Source organism: Oncorhynchus gorbuscha, linkage group LG19 (genome assembly GCF_021184085.1).
Source record: "Oncorhynchus gorbuscha isolate QuinsamMale2020 ecotype Even-year linkage group LG19, OgorEven_v1.0, whole genome shotgun sequence".
In the NCBI taxonomy this organism is placed as follows: domain Eukaryota; kingdom Metazoa; phylum Chordata; class Actinopteri; order Salmoniformes; family Salmonidae; genus Oncorhynchus; species Oncorhynchus gorbuscha.
This window is the reverse complement of record NC_060191.1, coordinates 61,689,100-61,709,198: the sequence shown is the minus strand read 5'-3', so window position 1 is coordinate 61,709,198 and position 20,099 is coordinate 61,689,100. Positions and strand designations below refer to the sequence as shown.

The 20,099-nt window shown below is 44.8% G+C and overlaps 1 protein-coding gene across 1 annotated transcript in view; it reads right to left on the bottom strand.

Annotated features, from left to right (window-relative positions):
* Positions 1–20,099, bottom strand: part of LOC124005461 (phosphatidylinositol 4,5-bisphosphate 3-kinase catalytic subunit beta isoform-like) — a 96,009-nt gene that overhangs the window by 72,401 nt on the left and 3,509 nt on the right. The window contains exon 2 of the mRNA XM_046314749.1: positions 958–1,028. The gene's annotated coding sequence lies outside the window, so the exon portion shown is untranslated. The remainder of the gene's footprint in view (positions 1–957; positions 1,029–20,099) is intronic.

Sequence of the window (20,099 nt, the reverse complement as noted above, 5' to 3'; positions counted from 1 at the left end):
AAACATCTGAAACCCTACCTCTTCAACGAGCATCTTACACGATCCCACAGCCCCCCCCCCCCCCCCCAACACTAGCACTGAATTTGCTGATAGCTACTTTGAGAAAAGATTTACTATGACTGAGATTTGTGGTTGTCCCACATAGCCATCTTAAAAATGAATGAACTAAAGTCACACTGGATAAGAGTGTCTGCTAACTTACTCAAATAAATAAAAATTAAAAAGGAGAATGATGGAAAAGATACATGTCCAAGAGAATAAAAACATGTTTGGATTTACATGACATATTTCTCTCACACAGATCCAAGACAGAACATTGCTTATTGAGTTCATTGGATTCAATAAATCTCGCTAGGAGCCAAGCAGAGGCACAGTGTCACCATGTACCACAGAACACTACTTTGGTATGTATACAGGCATCTATGTACACAAGCACAATTATGGAGTCAGTCATAGCTCCATAGTCACAGACTCAGTCATAGCCCCATGTTACTACAGAAGATTCTAGGAGACACTATAGTTCTTCCATCCTGGTCCTGGGGATTCATAAAACAGACATATGAACACAGGCCAGAACTAGGGATGGAGAACAGTGACTTACTAGAGCAGTGAACTAGGCCAATATTTCAGGTTGTAGTTAGACATCAAAGCGAAACTGCATGGTGGCTAGGCTACGTAGTGTTCACCTAGCAGATTTTCCCAAAATATGCTGGTGGATTTCCAACATTCTCCGCCTGTCAGGACACTACCCTACCAGATTCCAGCACACTGAGCGCAATGCATTCCAGAACACGCACGCAATCACACACATGCACAAAGATTCGCAGGTGTCTTTTACAATCCTTTTGCATTTTCTTTACAGTAAATGTAGGTGGAAAAGCACCTTCTAACTTCCCAAACAATTTTGCTATGACATGTTCCCTTGGGGCTTTCCCTAAAGACACAAACAGGTCTTACCTATAGTCTCCTGGAGGCTTCTATTCCCTGTGGCTCTCCTCCATGTTGGGGTCAGGCGAGGGACACTGCATCTGTGGGGCAGAAGGAACAGCAACATCAGTGTGTGGTAGTGTGAGTGAGTTAAGAAAAAACATGACAAGCAGTTTCACAGAATCTGATAGGGCATGACTACTTTGCGTGTGTGGTTTTCCCTGGAGTGTGTGTGGGATGATGCTTTGAATAATGATCTTTGACACACACACAGTAGGGCAAAAAGTATTTAGTCAGCCACCAATTGTGCAAGTTCTCCCACTTAAGATGAGAGAGGCCTGTAATTTTCATCATAGGTACACTTCAACTATGACAGACATAATGAGAAAAAAAATCCAGAAAATCACATTGTAGGATTTTTAATTAATTTATTTGCAAATTATGGTGGAAAATAAGTATTTGGTCACCTACAAAGAAGCAAGATTTCTGTCTCTCACAGACCTGTAACTTCTTCTTTAAGAGGCTCCTGTCCTCCACTTGTTACCTATATTAATGCCACCTGTTTGAGCTTGTTATCAGTATAAAAGACACCTGTCCACAACCTCAAACAGTCACACTCCAAACTCCACTATGGCCAAGACCAAAGAGCTGTCAAAGGACACCAGAAACAAAATTGTAGACCTGCACCAGGCTGGGAAGACTGAATCTGCAATAGGTAAGCAGCTTGGTTTGAAGAAATCATCTGTGGTGGTAATTATTAGGAAATGGAAGACATACAAGACCACTGATAATGTCCCTCGATCTGGGGCTCCACGCAAGATCTCACCCTGTGGGGTCAAAATGATCACAAGAACGGTGAGCAAAAATCCCAGAACCACATGGGGGGGGGACCTAGTGAATGACCTGCAGAGAGCTGGGACCAAAGTAACAAAGCCTACCATCAGTAACACCCTACGCCGCCAGGGACTCAAATCCTGCAGTGCCAGACGTGTCCCCCTGCTTAAGCCAGTACATGTCCAGGCCCGTCTGAAGTTTGCTAGAGAGCATTTGGATTATCCAGAAGAAGATTGGGAGAATGTCATATGGTCAGATGAAACCAAAATAATCAATTTAACTTTTTGGTAAAAACTCAACTAGTTGTGTTTGGAGGACAAAGAATGCTGAGTTGCATCCAAAGAACACCATACCTACTGTGAAGCATGGGGATGGAAACATCATGCTTTGGGGCTGTTTTTCTGCAAAGGGATCAGGACGACTGATCCATGTAAAGGAAAGAATGAATGGGGCCATGTATCGTGAGATTGAGTGAAAACCTTATTATTATTATTACAAGGTTATTATTTGTCACATGCGTCATAAACAACAGGTGTAGACCAACAGTGAAATGCTTACTTATGGATCATTTTCCAACAAACCAGAGTAAAAAAACAATCAAAACAAAGAATGATACGTAATAAATGCAGTGAATAACTATAACATGGCTATATAGAGCGAGTAGCAGTAGCGCCGATGTGTCGGGAACAAGGTAATTGAGGTAGCCATGTACATAAACATAACAAAAGTATGTGGATGCCCCTTCAAAACTAGAGGATTTGGCTATTTCCGCCACCCCTGTTGCGGACAGGTGTATAAAAATAAAAATATATATATATTTTTAAATCGAGCTCACAGCCATGCAATATTCATAGACAAACATTGGCAGTAGAATGGCCTTACTGAAGAGCTCAGTGACTTTCAATGTGATACCGTCATAGGATGCCACCTTTCCCACAAGTCAGTTTGTCAAATGTCTGCCCTGCTAGAGCTGCCCCGTTCAACTGTAAGTGTTGTTATTGTGAAGTTGAAACGTCTAGGAGAAAACAGCTCAGCCACGAAGTGGTAGGCCACACAAGCTCACAGAACCGGACCGCTGAGTGCTGGGGGTGAAAAAATTAAATAATTTTAAAAAGTGTCTGTCCTCAGTTGCAACACTCACTACAGAGTTCCAAACGGCCTCTGAAAGGATTTGATTAGCTGTTTAGCAGTCTTATGACTTGTCGGTAGAAGCTGTTCAGGGTCCTGTTGGTGCAAGGCCTCATGCCAAATAATTTAAGCCTCTTAAAGAGGCGCTGTTGTGCCCTCTTCACAACTGTGTAGGTGTTTGTGGACCAAGGGTTGGAACCAGTTCAGGGAACTGAACCGAAAACTGGAAAATGTTATTTGATTGAGGAACAGAACCCAAATCTGAAACGAAAGTGATCCATCTTCCGTGAACAGAACCTTAGTTTTAAAAGCATGGAAAAGTTAATAGCGTTCCAGAAATGTTTTTCCAGTCCGACAAAAATTGTAACAAGTGCCTTCACTGTCAATCAGAAACGTATTCCTGCATCTGCCTGCCAGCTGGAAATCTTTGCCAGTGGGTGTGCATAGGTTACCTGCCCCTCCCGTGAAGCATAGGTTACTGTAGCCTACAGACAACATTACAAGTGTTCAGAAATTAGGGAGAGCTGTTTAGAGAAGAACAGATTCACTTTAACGTTAGTTAAGGATACTATAGTCATGTTTCACATTAGATTTATTAACTACAAAAAGGTAAGATGTGTTTTTAATTCTAGTGCTGCTCTGCACACAAGCATATTAGCTGGCTAGCTGGTCCAACATCAAACCAACTCGAAGGTTCAAAGGCATTCAAAGTTCCTCCATAAAAGTCACTCCTCCGTAGGTATAATTCTATGGGCCTAATTCAGATAATGCATGTCATAACAAGATGCCCAGTGCTTCAAGGCAAGCTTTCTCAATTCTCTCTCCTCACCCGCAAAATTTCAGTTACATCACACCCTACACTGACTGGCAGCACAGTGAGTGTCTTTCATTATGATTCAACGAAGCTGTTACGGCAAAATACAACTTTCCTATACAGACTAAACCGCTTACCCATCTATTTCAGAAAGGAACAATAAAAACCAATATTTGTCCCCCATTAGAACAGGTTCAGAACTTTATTTTGCTGGTGTGAAAATTGGAACCGAATTTTTAAAAAATATGGTTTCGTTCAGGACGAAACGATTGGAAAATGATTTATGTTCCATCCCCTGGTGTGGACCATGATAATTCCTTAGTGATGTGGACAGAGGAACTTGAAGCTCTCGACTCGCTCCACTACAGCCCCATCGATCAGCACCTTTGTCTTGCTCACATTGAAGGAGAAGTTGTAGCCCTGACCTCCTCCCTATAGGCTGCCTCATCGTCGTCGGTGATCACGACCACTGTCGTGTTGTCAGCAAACTTGATGATAGTGCTGGAGTCGCCCCCGTGTTGATGGTAGGCATGGTGGATGGGTTGTTGCCTACCCTCAACGCCTGGGGGCAGCCCTCAGGAAGGCCAGGATCCAGTCGCAGAGGGAGTTCAGTCCCAGAGTCTGGAGGGGATTATGATGTCCAAGGCTGAGCTGTCGTCAATGATCAGTATTCTTACATTGGCATTCATTTTGTCCAGGTGGGTGCATGCAGTGTGGGGTGCAATAGAGATCGTGAAATGTGTGGACCTGTTGGGACAGTATATGAATTTGAGTGGGTCCAGGGTGTTTGGGGTGGTTGTGTTGTACATGTGACATTCAAATTTGAAACTGAAGTGAGCAATGAAGAGCCTTTTAAAACATTTCATGGCATAGTGACAGTCATTCAGGCAGGTTACCTTGACGTTCTTGGGCACAGCGACTATGGTGGTCTGCTAGAAACAAGTTGGTATTACAGACTGGATTAGGGATAGGTTGAAAATGTCAGTGAAGACACTTTCCATCTGGCCCTGTGGCCTTTGCGAATGTTGACCCGTTTAAAAAGGACTTACATCGGCTACAGAGAGCGAGACCACACGGTCGGTGAGTGTTTGAGAAGGAATGAGGAGAGAGAGATGTGGTTCTCTGAGTGTGAGACACATACACATATATATACATACACACACACACATATACACATATACATATACATATATAATGCCCTTCAACCACAGGCATTTCACTCCCCCTCTTTCCTCTCCAGCCAAGAGTAGACAACAGGTATTGCAAGCACTTCAACTCAGATATTTCTGCAGCTCACCCTTCCTCCTCTTCCCCATCCCCCCCTTCCTCCTGCATAAAAAACGGTGTGCAGGTGAAGTTGGAAGCCCAAAAGGGCTTATATGAAAACCTCACCACAAGCCCCCCCCCCCCCAAAAGGAAAAAGGTTGTTCAATTAGTTAAAAAGTATATTAATTCTAAATTGTACATAATATACTTAGTACACACATACCACAACATTACCCGGCTGTTTACATAGAGCACATGTATTACACCACCTCCGTCATTTCAAGGGCTATATCCCCTCACTATGGGCAGAGGAAATGTAAACTCTGTGGTATGGTAGATAAACATACTGCAGGCACACACACGAGGAGGAAGGCTGCAGACTTCCTGTGTTTTCCCAATGGCAAAGATGGCCAATCTTGTTAAGGAGGGCGTGACCCTGGGCAGCCCAGGAAAACATGCCAGAGTTTAGTTGTGTGTTTTTGTTTGTCTGTTCACTACACAGTGACACTCAGGATGGAACACGTCAACCACCTTTAAGTGACTGGATAAATTCACAGAAAGAGAGCGATGAAATGGTCGTAATCAAATATACTGCACGCAGTCACACACACAGTCCATTCTGAGTTTCTCCAGAATAGGGTTTGGAAATGGACAGCTAAACATGTCAAACAAACAAGCAGACACACACACACCGCAAAAAACCCTACAAGCGGCAGACTCATGCTCATTCCAGGAACTGTGTGGCTGTAGCAGTACTGATACGATCTTGTAGTCTGGAGAGTCAATGTTTAACTGACTGGATGGATTCATAGGGATCTGGGCTTATCAAAGCTCTCACATCACATGACCCAATATTTCCAAGAGCTGTGTGTTCCTCAGTCTGTCAGTGTCTTCTTTTATGTGTGTGTCTGAATGAGAGTACGGTTCATTGCCATCTGTGAGTCTGTGTCAGTCTCGGCCTGTATCGCTCTACCAGGAAACCCTGATGCTCAACGCTAAACAAAACGCAACACAGCCCACAAATCAAATGTTATATTTGTCACATGCTTCGTAAACAACAGTTGTGGACGAACAGTGAAATGCTTACTTATGGGACCTTCCCAACAATGCAGAGAAATATATAGAAAACAATAACAAGGAATAAATACATAATGAGTAATGATAACTTGGCTATATACACTGGTACCAGTACTGAGTCCATGTGCAGGAGAATAAGGTAATTTTGGTAGACTTGTACATATATGTAGGGGTAAAGTTACTAGGCAACAGGATAGATGGACAGTAAGAGCAGCAAATGTGATGAGTCAAAATAATTCGTGCAAAAAGGGTCAATGCAGATAGTTAAATCAATAGCTACCAGGACTAACTACACAAAACAAAAATAAAACGCAACATTATTCCTATGAGCTGAAATAAAAGATCCCAGACATTTTCCATACCCACAAAAAGCTTATTTAACATTTGTTTACATCCCTTTAACTGAGCATTTCTCCTTTGTCAAAATAATCCATCCCACCTGACAGGTGTGGCATATCAAGAAGCTGATTAAACAGTATGATCACTAAACAGGTGCAGTTGGTGCTGGGGACAATAAAAGGCCACTAAAATGTGCAGTTGTCACAACACAATGCCACAGATGTCTTCAAGTTGAGGGAACGTTCAATGGCAGGCTGACTGCAGGAATGTCCACCAGAGCTGTTGGCCGAGATTTTAATGTTCATTTCTCTACCATAAGCCACCTCCAATGTCTTTTTAGAGAATTTGCCAGTACGTCCAGCCAGCTTCACAGCCGTAGACCACGTGTAACCACGCCAGCGCAGGACCTCCACAGCCAGCTTCACAGCCGTAGACCACGTGTAACCACGCCAGCGCAGGACCTCCACATCCAGCTTCATCACCTGCAGAATTGTCTGAGACCAGCCACCCGGACAACTGATGAAACTGTGGGTTTGCACAACCAAATAATTTCTGCCCAAGCTGTCAGAAACAGTCTCAGGGAAGCTCATCTGCGTGCTCGTCGTCCTCTCCAAGGTCTTGACCAGACTGTAGTTCGGCGTCGTAACAGACTTCAGTGGGAAAATGCACACCTTCGATGGCCACTGGCATACGGGAGAAGTGTGCTCTTCACAGATGAATCCCGGTTTCAACAGTACTGGGCAGATGGCAGGCAACATGTATAGCGTCGTGTGTGGGCAAGCAGTGAGCTGATGTCAACATTGTGAACAGAGTACCCAATGGTGGTGGTGGGGTTATGGGGTCACGGACAATGAACACAATTGCATTTTATCAATGGCACATAGATACTGTGACAAATTCCTGAGGCCCATTGATCGTATCATTCATCCGATACCATCACCTCATTTTTCAGCATGATAATGCACAGCCCCATGTTGCAAGGATCTGTATTAAATTCCTGGAAGCTGAAAATGTCCTAGTTCTTCCATGGCCTGCATACTCACCAGGCATGTCACCTATTGAGCATGTTTGGAATGCTCTGGATCCACAGGGTGTTCCAGTTCCAGTCAATGTCCAGCAACACAGAGCCATTGAAGAGGAGTGGGTCAACATTCCACAATCAACAGCCTGATCAACTCTATGTGAAGGAGATGTGTCGCGCTGCATGAGGCAAATGTTGTCACCCCAGATACTGACTGGTTTTCTGATCCCCGCCCCAAAAATGTTTTCTATTTATGGCATATGTGACCAACATACATATATCTGTATTGACAGTCATGTGAAATCAATAGATTAGGGTCTAATTATTATTTTTTCCTTATATGAACTGTAACTCAGTAAAATCTTAGAAATGTTATGTTGCTTTTATATTTTTGTTCAGCATAATTAGCAGTCTTATGGCAGAGACACAGGAGCGCAGTTATTGATCCATTCCTGTAAAACAGCACACCCCTCTACTAGAAAGGAGGAGACTAGAAATAGATCCACCGTCCGTCTAATCTGCCTGGAAGCACAGTAAAAAGGGGCTTTGTTGTTCAAGCTTTGCAGGCTAAAATAACACTGGGCTCTTCACTGAATCAATGGCTAACTAGCGGGCAGGCTCATGGCACTAGTCTAACAACGACAGCGTGACGTAGCACTCTGCACAAAGCCATGGTGGATGATGACGGTCTGGGTGCTGCATCGGTGCTCTGAGCGTAGATGCTTACCCAGACAGAAAGCCTTCACACACCCAGTATACACTTCTTCAAAAATAGTCAGAAATAATCTAAGATGAACATTAATGGCATATTTCTTGAGTTAAGTTTTTGCAGAGGAGTTCTTAGTCGCTCAATTTTGCATCTTTGGTGCAGTATTTCTCAAGTGAAAAAATATGCATGAGGACAAATCGTCTCTCGTTGAATGACAGGCACTTCCTTTAAGAATCCCTGCTGTTGACCAATCGCGGAAGAGAGAGGTCGTAGACTTTGGCTTGCCTCAAGAAAAAAAAAGGTGCTCAAACAGTTCAAAGCAAACAAAAATGTCACAAAATCTCATTATATACGAACAAACTATTCCGAACTGTTTTGGCTGGGAAGCATGCAGACACCTTCATCCAATTTTGTTTTTTAAATACCTTTTCTTAAATTAGGAACATTTTCTATAACTTTGACTTCGAAAATGTGGAGTAGATCTGGAGAAAAACCACAAATTGAATCACTTTTTAGATTAAGTTCACAGGGGTGTAGAATTTCCATAGGCACTAAGTAACAGCCCATTTTTCACCTTGTCTAGAGAACACTGCCTACATGACATGAAGGCAGACCCGTATCAACTGACTAGATCTGAAGACCCACCAGCCAGAGACACACCACAACCTAATCTGCCACCTTTAAAGAATTCCCAAACTGTTCCACTCTTATCACTGTACCAACACCACACTGGCAGCCTGGCTCAGTCAAACCCTTTCTACCACTTACCTTTCCCATCACACACCCCCTTCCTCTCCTCCACCCATCCCCTCTGTGGTATGCAAGGAATGTAGATTCTGAGGGGTGAATCACACCCTCCCCACCCAACTCTGTCTCCCTCTCTCCACCTCCCCACTGACCCCACTCCCACTTCTTACCCATGTCCTGCTACCCCCCACCCCCAGAACTATACCACCCCCTTTCATTACATTCCAAAATGGCACCCCCTGAGGTGCCGTGTGACCATCTCAACATTGTGTCTTCTTAGATCACCAGAGGCTGCTGAGGGGAGAACAGCTCATAATAAAAACAAGGCCTCAATACACACTTAGTGTTGATAGTACCTTCAAACCATGAGTGTCTCAGAGCACAATGATCCACTTACTGTTATCTCAAGCTAGATAGGTTGACCTTCCACCTGAGAGCCATTCAAAATGCTGCACTTACAATCTCCATTGAGCATGTTTTAAGACCAGGACTAGGCTTAATATCTGGGTCTGAGTTAGGGTTATATATTTGTTAACTGAGTCTCAGTTGAGCATGCTTTAAGACCGGAACTAGGCTTAATATCTGGGTCTGAGTTAGGGTTATATATATTGATAACTGAGTCTCAGTTGAGCATGCTTTAAGACCGGAACTAGGCTTAATATCTGGGTCTGAGTTAGGCTTATATATTTGTTAACTGAGTCTCAGTTGAGCATGCTTTAAGACCGGAACTAGGCTTAATATCTGGGTCTGAGTTAGGGTTATATATATCTGATAACTGAGTCTCAGTTGAGCATGCTTTAGGACCAGGACTAGGCTTAATATCTGGGTCTGAGTTAGGCTTATATATATATATGATAACAGTCTCAGTTGAGCATGCTTTAAACCAGGACTAGGCTTAATATCTGGGTCTGAGTTATGGTATATATATATATATATATATATATATATATATATGATAACAGTCTCAGTTGAGCATGCTTTAGGACCAGGACTAGGCTTAATATCTGGGTCTGAGTTAGGGTTATATATATCTGATAACTGAGTCTCAGTTGAGCATGCTTTAGGACCAGGCTTAATAGCTAGGTCTGAGTTAGGGTTATATATATGTGATAACTGAGTCTCAGTTGAGCATGCTTTAGGACCAGGCTTAATATCTAGGTCTGAGTTAGGGTTATATATCTGATAACTGAGTCTCAGTTGAGCATGCTTTAGGACCAGGCTTAATAGCTAGGTCTGAGTTAGGGTTATATATATGTGATAACTGAGTCTCAGTTGAGCATGCTTTAGGACCAGGACTAGGCTTAATATCTGGGTCTGAGTTAGGGTTATATATATATATATGATAACTGAGTCTCAGTTGAGCATGTTTTAAACCAGGACCAGGCTTAATATCTGGGTCTGAGTTAGGGTTATATATCTGATAACTGAGTCTCAGTTGAGCATGCTTTAGGACCAGGACTAGGCTTAATATCTGGGTCTGAGTTAGGGTTATATATATATATATATGATAACTGAGTCTCAGTTGAGCATGTTTTAAACCAGGACCAGGCTTAATATCTAGGTCTGAGTTAGGGTTATATATCTGATAACTGAGTCTTAGTTGAGCATGCTTTAGGACAAGGACTAGGCTTAATATCTGGGTCTGAGTTAGGGTTATATATATATATGATAACAGTCTCAGTTGAGCATGTTTTAAACCAGGACTAGGCTTAATATCTGGGTCTGAGTTAGGGTTATATATATGATAACAGTCTCAGTTGAGCATGTTTTAAACCAGGACTAGTCTAGGTTTGGGAAAACTGGCCCTAGTAGTTGTACTCTTCACATCCTCTCAGCAACAACTAGACAAGATGGTGGCGCCAGGTGTGGCAGCTCTGCTTCTAACTCCTAAGCAACTTTAAACAAGCATTTCGCTACACCGCAATAACATCTGATAAATATGTACAGTACCAGTCAAAAGTTTGGACAAACATACACATTGAAGGGTTTTTCTTTATTTTTACTATTTTCTGCCAAGAGTGTGGAAAGCTGTCATCAAGGCAAAGGATGGCTACTTTTAATAATCTCAAATATATTTTGATTTGATTAACACTTGTTTACTACATGATTCCATATGTAATTTCATAGTTGATGTCTTCCCTATTATTCTACAATGTAGAAAACAGTCAAAATATAGAAAATCCCTTGAATGATTAGGTAGAACCAATAACATCTGCTAAATATGTATGAACTCGGCCTCCCGTGTGGCACAGTGGTCTAAGGCACTGCATCTCAGTGCTAGCTGTGCCACCAGAGACTCTGGGTTGCGAACCCAGGCTGCAACCGGGATCCATGGGGCGTAGCACAATTGGCCTAGCGCCGTCCGGGTTAGGAAGAGTTTGGCCGGTAGGGATATTCTTGTCTCATTGCTAACTAGCGACTCCTGTGGTGGGCCGGGTGCAGTGCATGCTGACCAGGTCGCTAGGTGCACAGTGTTTCCTCCGACACATTGGTGCGGCTGGCTTCCAGGCTGGATCCGCAATGTGTTAAGAAGCAGTGCGGCTTGGTTGGGTTGTGTATCGGAGGACGCGTGGCTTTCGACCTTCGTCTCTCCCGAGCCCGTGCGGGAGTTGTAGCGATTAGACAAGATTGTTAGCAATTACTATTGGATACCACGAAATTGGAGAGAAAAATGGGGGTAAAATTCACACACACAGAAAAGGCTCCTTTAGTCTTAATCACACACTGATCTCAGTGATCAAGAGCACGCTCTCTCTCTCTCACACACACACACACACACGCCCTCTCTCTCGCACACACACAAACACAGGAATGCAACCTAGCACACATTACGCTCTCACCAAACACAGGTCCTCAAGGGGGCTTTACAGAGGACCCTGCGTCATCACGGCCTGGCCGTAATCTAAAGCACAAGCACAATACACAGCAACTCTAGGACACTTATATTACAGCTCTATTACACACTTAAAGTCCATACATTTGAATGATCTAAGAGAACTGTGATGGTGTGAGAGGAATGTGTGTTTCACTCTTTACCTTAACCCCTGTTCTCCCAGATGGGAGGGGGCTGTGTGTGAAGGGGATATAGTTGTCAGAGTACCCCTGTTCTCCTCCCAGGTGGGAGGGGGCTCTGTGTGAGGGGGATAGTTGCCAGAGTACCCCTGGATGTACCCCTGACTGAACAAAGGTCTGGCCCAGCCTAGGTCATGGTGCAACGCAACACACACACACACAAGGGTGAGAAGAAGTAGCAGACATTTCCATGATGTCTGCTCACCAGTGCACAAATACTAGCACAATATATTGTACATGTACATTAAAATCCACACATGCACATTTTTTGCATCAGTGTCACACAACACACCTTACCTGTGTGAGTGATGTACAGTATTTAGTTAAGAACAGCCAGAGGTCAGGTGGTAAACAACAGGCAGATGAGGGAGAGGTACTGCAGCCCAGACAGACCAAAGTGTCCAGGCCGGGTGGGTCCATCAATCTCACAGCAGGGCAGGGAAGAGAAGGTTATGAGGTTTATTCACCTTAATTAATACAACTAGAAAATATCCCATTGTCATCAACTGAAAATGTCCCTGACTGTACACAGCGTAGGTAGGCGGCAGGTAGCCTAGTGGTAAGAGCGTAGGTAGGCGGCAGGTAGCCTAGTGGTAAGAGTGTAGGGACGGCAGGTAGCCTAGTGGTAAGAGCGTAGGGACGGCAGGTAGCCTAGTGGTAAGAGCGTAGGGACGGCAGGTAGCCTAGTGGTAAGAGTGTAGGGACGGCAGGTAGCCTAGTGGTAAGAGTGTAGGGACGGCAGGTAGCCTAGTGGTAAGAGCGTAGGGACGGCAGGTAGCCTAGTGGTAAGAGTGTAGGGACGGCAGGTAGCCTAGTGGTAAGAGCGTAGGTAGGCGGCAGGCAGCCTAGTGGTAAGAGTGTAGGGACGGCAGGTAGCCTAGTGGTAAGAGTGTAGGGACGGCAGGTAGCCTAGTGGTAAGAGTGTAGGGACGGCAGGTAGCCTAGTGGTAAGAGCGTAGGTAGGCGGCAGGTAGCCTAGTGGTAAGAGCGTAGGTAGGCGGCAGGTAGCCTAGTGGTAAGAGCGTAGGTAGGCGGCAGGCAGCCTAGTGGTAAGAGCGTAGGTAGGCGGCAGGTAGCCTAGTGGTAAGAGCGTAGGTAGGCGGCAGGTAGCCTAGTGGTAAGAGCGTAGGTAGGCGGCAGGCAGCCTAGTGGTAAGAGTGTAGGGACGGCAGGTAGCCTAGTGGTAAGCGCGTAGGTAGGCGGCAGGCAGCCTAGTGGTAAGAGCGTAGGGACGGCAGCCTAGTGGTAAGAGTGTAGGGCCAGGTAGTGGTAAGAGCGTAGGTAGGCGGCAGGTAGCCTAGTGGTAAGAGCGTAGGTAGGCGGCAGGTAGCCTAGTGGTAAGAGCGTAGGTAGGCGGCAGGCAGCCTAGTGGTAAGAGTGTAGGGACGGCAGGTAGCCTAGTGGTAAGCGCGTAGGTAGGCGGCAGGCAGCCTAGTGGTAAGAGTGTAGGGACGGCAGGTAGCCTAGTGGTAAGAGTGTAGGGACGGCAGGTAGCCTAGTGGTAAGAGTGTAGGGACGGCAGGTAGCCTAGTGGTAAGAGTGTAGGGACGGCAGGTAGCCTAGTGGTAAGAGTGTAGGGACGGCAGGTAGCCTAGTGGTAAGAGTGTAGGGACGGCAGGTAGCCTAGTGGTAAGAGTGTAGGGACGGCAGGTAGCCTAGTGGTAAGAGTGTAGGGACGGCAGGTAGCCTAGTGGTAAGAGTGTAGGGACGGCAGGTAGCCTAGTGGTAAGAGTGTAGGGACGGCAGGTAGCCTAGTGGTAAGAGCGTAGGGACGGCAGGTAGCCTAGTGGTAAGAGTGTAGGTAGGCGGCAGGTAGCCTAGTGGTAAGAGCGTAGGTAGGCGGCAGGTAGCCTAGTGGTAAGAGTGTAGGGACGGCAGGTAGCCTAGTGGTAAGAGTGTAGGGACGGCAGGTAGCCTAGTGGTAAGAGTGTAGGGATGGCAGGTAGCCTAGTGGTAAGAGTGTAGGGACGGCAGGTAGCCTAGTGGTAAGAGTGTAGGGACGGCAGGTAGCCTAGTGGTAAGAGTGTAGGGACGGCAGGTAGCCTAGTGGTAAGAGTGTAGGGACGGCAGGTAGCCTAGTGTTAAGAGCGTAGGGGCGGCAGGCAGCCTAGTGGTAAGAGTGTAGGGACGGCAGGTAGCCTAGTGGTAAGAGTGTAGGGACGGCAGGTAGCCTAGTGGTAAGAGTGTAGGGACGGCAGGTAGCCTAGTGGTAAGAGCGTAGGTAGGCGGCAGGTAGCCTAGTGGTAAGAGCGTTGGGCCAGTAACCGGAATGTCGCTGGTTTGAATACCCGAGCCGACAAGATGAAAAAATATATGTCCGTGTGCCCTTGAACAAGGCACTTCACCCTTATTTCGCTCCAGGGGTGCAGTACTACTATGCCTGACCCTGTATAACGACACATTTCACTGCAACTATTTCGGTCACATATGACAGTGTTTTGTAAGGTTCACTAAAACTACAGTACATACATCTGTGTGTCGACCACCATCTGTGTGTGTTGTGTGCGTAACTGTAGCTGTTATGTAGCAGCCTTAAGGCGGCGTTGTCATGGTGAGAAGGGCAGTGTCACTCCCTCAAGTTACAGAGAAGTCTAAACCTCCAGGTCAGGACCACATCCCTCTTCTCTACCTCAGTCTACCCTTGCCGGACGACTCAAACTGAATTCTTCCACTACTCTATGTTCACTACAGACTTCAGTCAGACACTGCCATCGTTGAAGTCATTTGCAGTGATGTCAAAATGAGGAGTGTTGTACAAAACAAAGCCATTAGCGATTGGATCATCTAACCAGAGTATCAAAGCAAATGACAAATTTACAAAACAGTACTCACAGGTGTCCTGGCTTTGGCCCAACCCATTTGTTTCTGTGACCAATCAAAATGATTAGAATGTGTCTGCATTCTAGAAATGGTCAGGGAGGTACTCCGATTCAGACTCATTGCGGAGAATAAACTAACCTCCGTGGGCATAGCATTTGGCCAGAGCAAGGAGTTTGCATAGCCTGGGAAAGTCTACCCCTCTCATCAAGCTCTTCTTCTCTAACTGTACTTGCCTCACTTCTCTTTGTCTACAGTATAACCATCCAACCCCATTCTACACCAAGCAAACCTCAATCCAACCCCCATTCTAAACTAACCCTCAATTCAAAACTAGATCTGTCTATGTCCATCTGCATCTTTCTTTCCTTCCATTGACCTCTCAACCTTTCAACTTCTATTTCCTCTCTCCTTTACAAAACAAAGTAATTAGAGGTCGACCGATTAATCGGAATGGCCGATTAATTAGGGCCGATTTCAAGTTTTCATAACAAATGGAAATTTTGGGTGCCGATTTTGCCTATTTAAAAAAAATTACACCTTTATTTAACTAGGCAAGTCAGTTAAGAACACATTCTTATTTTCAATGACGGCCTAGGAACGGTGGGTTAACTGCTTTGTTCAGGGGCAGGACAGATTTATATCTTGTCAGCTCAGGGATTCAATCTTGCAACCTTACGGTTAACTAGTCCAAAGCTCTAACCACCTGCCTCACGAGGAGCCCGCCTGTTACGTGAATGCAGTAAGCCAAGGTAAATTGCTAGCTAGCATTAAACCTAATCAATCATAATCACTAGTTATAACTACACATGGTTGATGATATTACTAGTTTATCTAACGTATCCTGCGTTGCATATAATTGATGCGGTGCGCATTCACGAAAAAGGATTGTCGTTGCTCCAACATGCACATAACCATAAACACCAATGCCTTTCTTAAAAATCAATACACAGAAGTATATTTTTAAACCTGCATATTTAGCTAAAAGAAATCCAGGTTAGCAGGCAATATTAACCTCTTCAGTCTACCCTCTACTTTTTCGAACATTCTGTTAAAAATCGCACAACATTTCAGCGCCCTGCTACTCATGCCAGGAATATAGTATATGTGGATAGAAAACACTCAGACGTTTATAAAACTGGTTAAATCACGGCTGTGACTAACAGAACGTGCGTTTCATTGAAAAGTGCAGGAAAATCTGATCACTGAAAGTGGAAAAATATATCCATCCGCCGCTTCAACCCATTGTTATGGGTGAAAGACATTAAATAGGGCTGAGGTTGCAGTACCTACAGCTTCCACACGATGTCAACAGTCTTGTCATTTGCCAATTGTTTGTTTCTTGGTCAAACGAACAAGAGACAGGCTTTTTCTTCAGGTCTCCGACCGGATATTTCGGTTGAGAAATACACGGACAGTATTTCAAGAGGGACCCCTATAGAAAACACTTCGTCTCGTGATTAATTTGATCGCTTATTAAAGTTTACTAATACCTAAAGTTGCATTACAAAAGTATTTCGAAGTGTTTTGTGAAAGTTTATCGTCGACTTTTTGAATTTAAAAAAATGACGTTACGTTATGAAACGCTATTTTTTTCCGTTTATCACAGTCTTCATAGATCGATATCTAGGCTATATATGGACCGATTTAATCGGGAAAAAAGACCCAATAGTGATTATGGGACATCTAGGAGTGCCAACAAAGAAGATGGTCAAAGGTAATGAATGTTTTATATTTTATTGTGCGGTTTGTGTAGCGCCGACTATGCTAATTATTTTGTTTACGTCCCCTGCAGGTCTTTTGGGGTGTTACATGCTATCAGATAATAGCTTCTCATGCTTTCGCCGAAAAGCATTTTAAAAATCTGACTTGTTGCCTGGATTCACAACGAGTGTAGCTTTAATTCAATACCCTGCATGTGTATTTTAATGAACGTTTGAGTTTTAACTAATACTATTAGCATTTAGCGTAGCGCATTTGCATTTCCAGAGCTCTAGATGGGACGCCTGCGTGCCAGATAGGAGCAAGATTAACCAGGTGAAATTGTGTCACTTCTCTGATGAGTCAGGGTATATGCAACAGTTTGGGCCGCCTGGCTCGTTGCGAACTAATTTTCCAGAATTTTACATAATTATGACATAACATTGAAGGTTGTGCAATGTAACAGGAATATTTAGACTTATGAATGCCACCAGTTAGATAAAATACGGAACAGTTCCGTATTTCACTGAAAGAATAAACGTCTTGTTTGAGATGATAGTTTCCGGATTCGACCATATTAATGACCTAAGGCTCGTATTTCTGTGTGTTATTATGTTATAATTAAGTCTATGATTTGATAGAGCAGTCTGACTGAGCGATGGTGGGCACCAGCAGGCTCGTAAGCATTCATTCAAACAGCACTTTAGTGCGTTTTGCCAGCTCTGCCATTTATGACTTCAAGCCTATCAACTCCCGAGATTAGGCTGGTGTAACCGATGTGATGTGAAATGGCTAGCTAGTTAGCGGGGTGCGCACTAATAACGTTTCAAACGTCACTCGCTCCGAGACTTGGAGTAGTTATTCCCCTTGCTCTGCATGGGTAACGCTGATTCGAGGGTGGCTGTTGTCGTTGTGTTGCTGGTTCGAGCCCAGGTAGGAGCGAGGAGAGGTACGGAAGCTATAGTGTTACACTGGCAATACTAAAGTGCCTATAAGAACAGCCAATAGTCAGGTACAAATGGTAGTCATTACAAATGGTATAGAGAGAAATAGCCCTATAATAACTACAACCTAAAAACGTCTTACTTGGGAATATTGAAGGCTCATGTTAAAAGGAACCACCAGCTTTCATATGTTCTCATGTTCTGAGCAAGGAACTGAAATGTTAGCATTCTTACATTGCACATATTGCACTTTTACTTTCTTCTCCAACCGTTTTTGCATTTTTTAAAACCAAAATGAACATGTTTCATTATTTATTTGAGGCTAAATTGATTTTATTGATGTATTATATTAAGTTAAAATAAGTGTTAATTCAGTATTGTTGTAATTGTCATTATTACACATACATTCGGCCAATTAATCGGTACGGATTTTTTGTGTCCTCCAATAATCGGTATCAGCGTTGAAAAATCTAAAATCGGTCGACCTCTAAAACTAATGTATATTAACCTCCCCTTCTATCCGCCTTTATTGTTTACCTGCATAGCTGTACCTCTCCTGTCTGCCTCTTCCTTTCTCCCCGATGTTCATCGCTCCTCCTCTGAATTCCTCTGCAGGTCTTGGCTTGTGAAGCAGGAAAGAGGAGAATTCCACTTTCCTGGCTGTTCTCTGGTTCTCTTACTGGACATGTCATACTTCCTATATGTCTGCCTGTCCTGTATATGCTCATTAGATATTTAAGCACCACTATATGTGTAAATATATATACTGACTATATAAAGCGTCTGCTAAATGGTATATATATATATATATATATGCATGTGTCCTCATCTGAGGATATTAAGCCACAGAAGGTAGTTGGCTCGTGGGATACAACTGTTTGATGGGGCATGACACACACCCACCCCAAACATACACACACAGGAGCACAGCTGCTCACACACTGGCTTCCTTTCAGATTTCCAAGAGGATATTACACAAGCCATCAATGGCTGTGAGGGGTGACTCCATTTGACTGTGACAGCAGGAAGTGTGGGTGAACCAGTTAGGGAGAGAGGGGACAGTTGAAGAGAATGGTGGGTGAACCAGTTAGGGAGAGAGGGGACAGTTGAAGAGGATGGTGGGTGAACCAGTTCGGGAGAGAGGGGACAGTTGAAGAGGATGGTGGGTGAACCAGTTAGGGAGAGAGGGGACAGTTGAAGAGGATGGTGGGTGAACCAGTTAGGGAGAGAGGGGACAGTTGAAGAGGATGGTGGGTGAACCAGTTAAGGAGAGAGGGGACAGTTGAGGAGGATGGTGGGTGAACCAGTTCGGGAGAGGGGGGACTGTTGAGGAGGATGGTGGGTGAACCAGTTCGGGAGAGGGGGGACAGTTGAGCAGGATGGTGGGTGAACCAGTTAGGGAGAGAGGGGACAGTTGAGCAGGATGGTGGGTGAACCAGTTAGGGAGAGAGGGGACAGTTGAGGAGGATGGTGGGTGAACCAGTTAGGGAGAGAGGGGACAGTTGAGGAGGATGGTGGGTGAACCAGTTAGGGAGAGAGGGGACAGTTGGAGGATGGTGGGTGAACCAGTTAGGGAGAGGGGACAGTTGAGGAGGATGGTGGGTGAACCAGTTAGGGAGAGAGGGGACAGTTGAGGAGGATGGTGGGTGAACCAGTTAGGGAGAGAGGGGACAGTTGAGGAGGATGGTGGGTGAACCAGTTAGGGAGAGAGGGGACAGTTGAGGAGGATGGTGGGTGAACCAGTTAGGGAGAGAGGGGACAGTTGAGGAGGATGGTGGGTGAACCAGTTAGGGAGAGAGGGGACAGTTGAGCAGGATGGTGGGTGAACCAGTTAGGGAGAGAGGGGACAGTTGAGGAGGATGGTGGGTGAACCAGTTAGGGAGAGAGGGGACAGTTGAGGAGGATGGTGGGTGAACCAGTTAGGGAGAGAGGGGACAGTTGAGGAGGATGGTGGGTGAACCAGTTAGGGAGAGAGGGGACAGTTGAGGAGGATGGTGGGTGAACCAGTTAGGGAGAGAGGGGACAGTTGAGGAGGATGGTGGGTGAACCAGTTAGGGAGAGAGGGGACAGTTGAGGAGGATGGTGGGTGAACCAGTTAGGGAGAGAGGGGACAGTTGAAGAGGATGGTGGGTGAACCAGTTAGGGAGAGAGGGGACAGTTGAGGAGGATGGTGGGTGGCAGCAGTATTTGCAGACGCAGGTGTCTCATTCCTTTAACAAGAACACTGACTACTGTACAAAACACACCTGACCTCAACTGTATTGTATAAACAGGCAGGTGGTGAGTACATTTCCATGAAGAGTACTTGATACATTGGAAAGACTTAACAAAAACACAGAAATACAATGCTATTTGGCCCAAAACGGAGAGTACACAGGAAAGCTTTGACTATGTACAGTCTCAGTGAGCATAGCCTTGCTATTAAGAAAGGCCGCTGAAGGCAGACCTGACTCTCAAGAGAAGACAGGCTATGTGCACACTGCCCACAAAATGAGATGGAGACTAAGCTGCACTTCCTAACCTCCTGCCAAATGTATGACCATATTAGAGACACAGATTTCCCTCAGATTACAGATACAAAGTTGAAAACAAACCCGATTTTGATAAACTCCCATATCTACTGGGTGAAATACCAGTGTGCCATCACAGCAGCAAGATGTGTGACCTGTTGCCACAAGAAAAGGGCAACCAAGTGAAGAACAA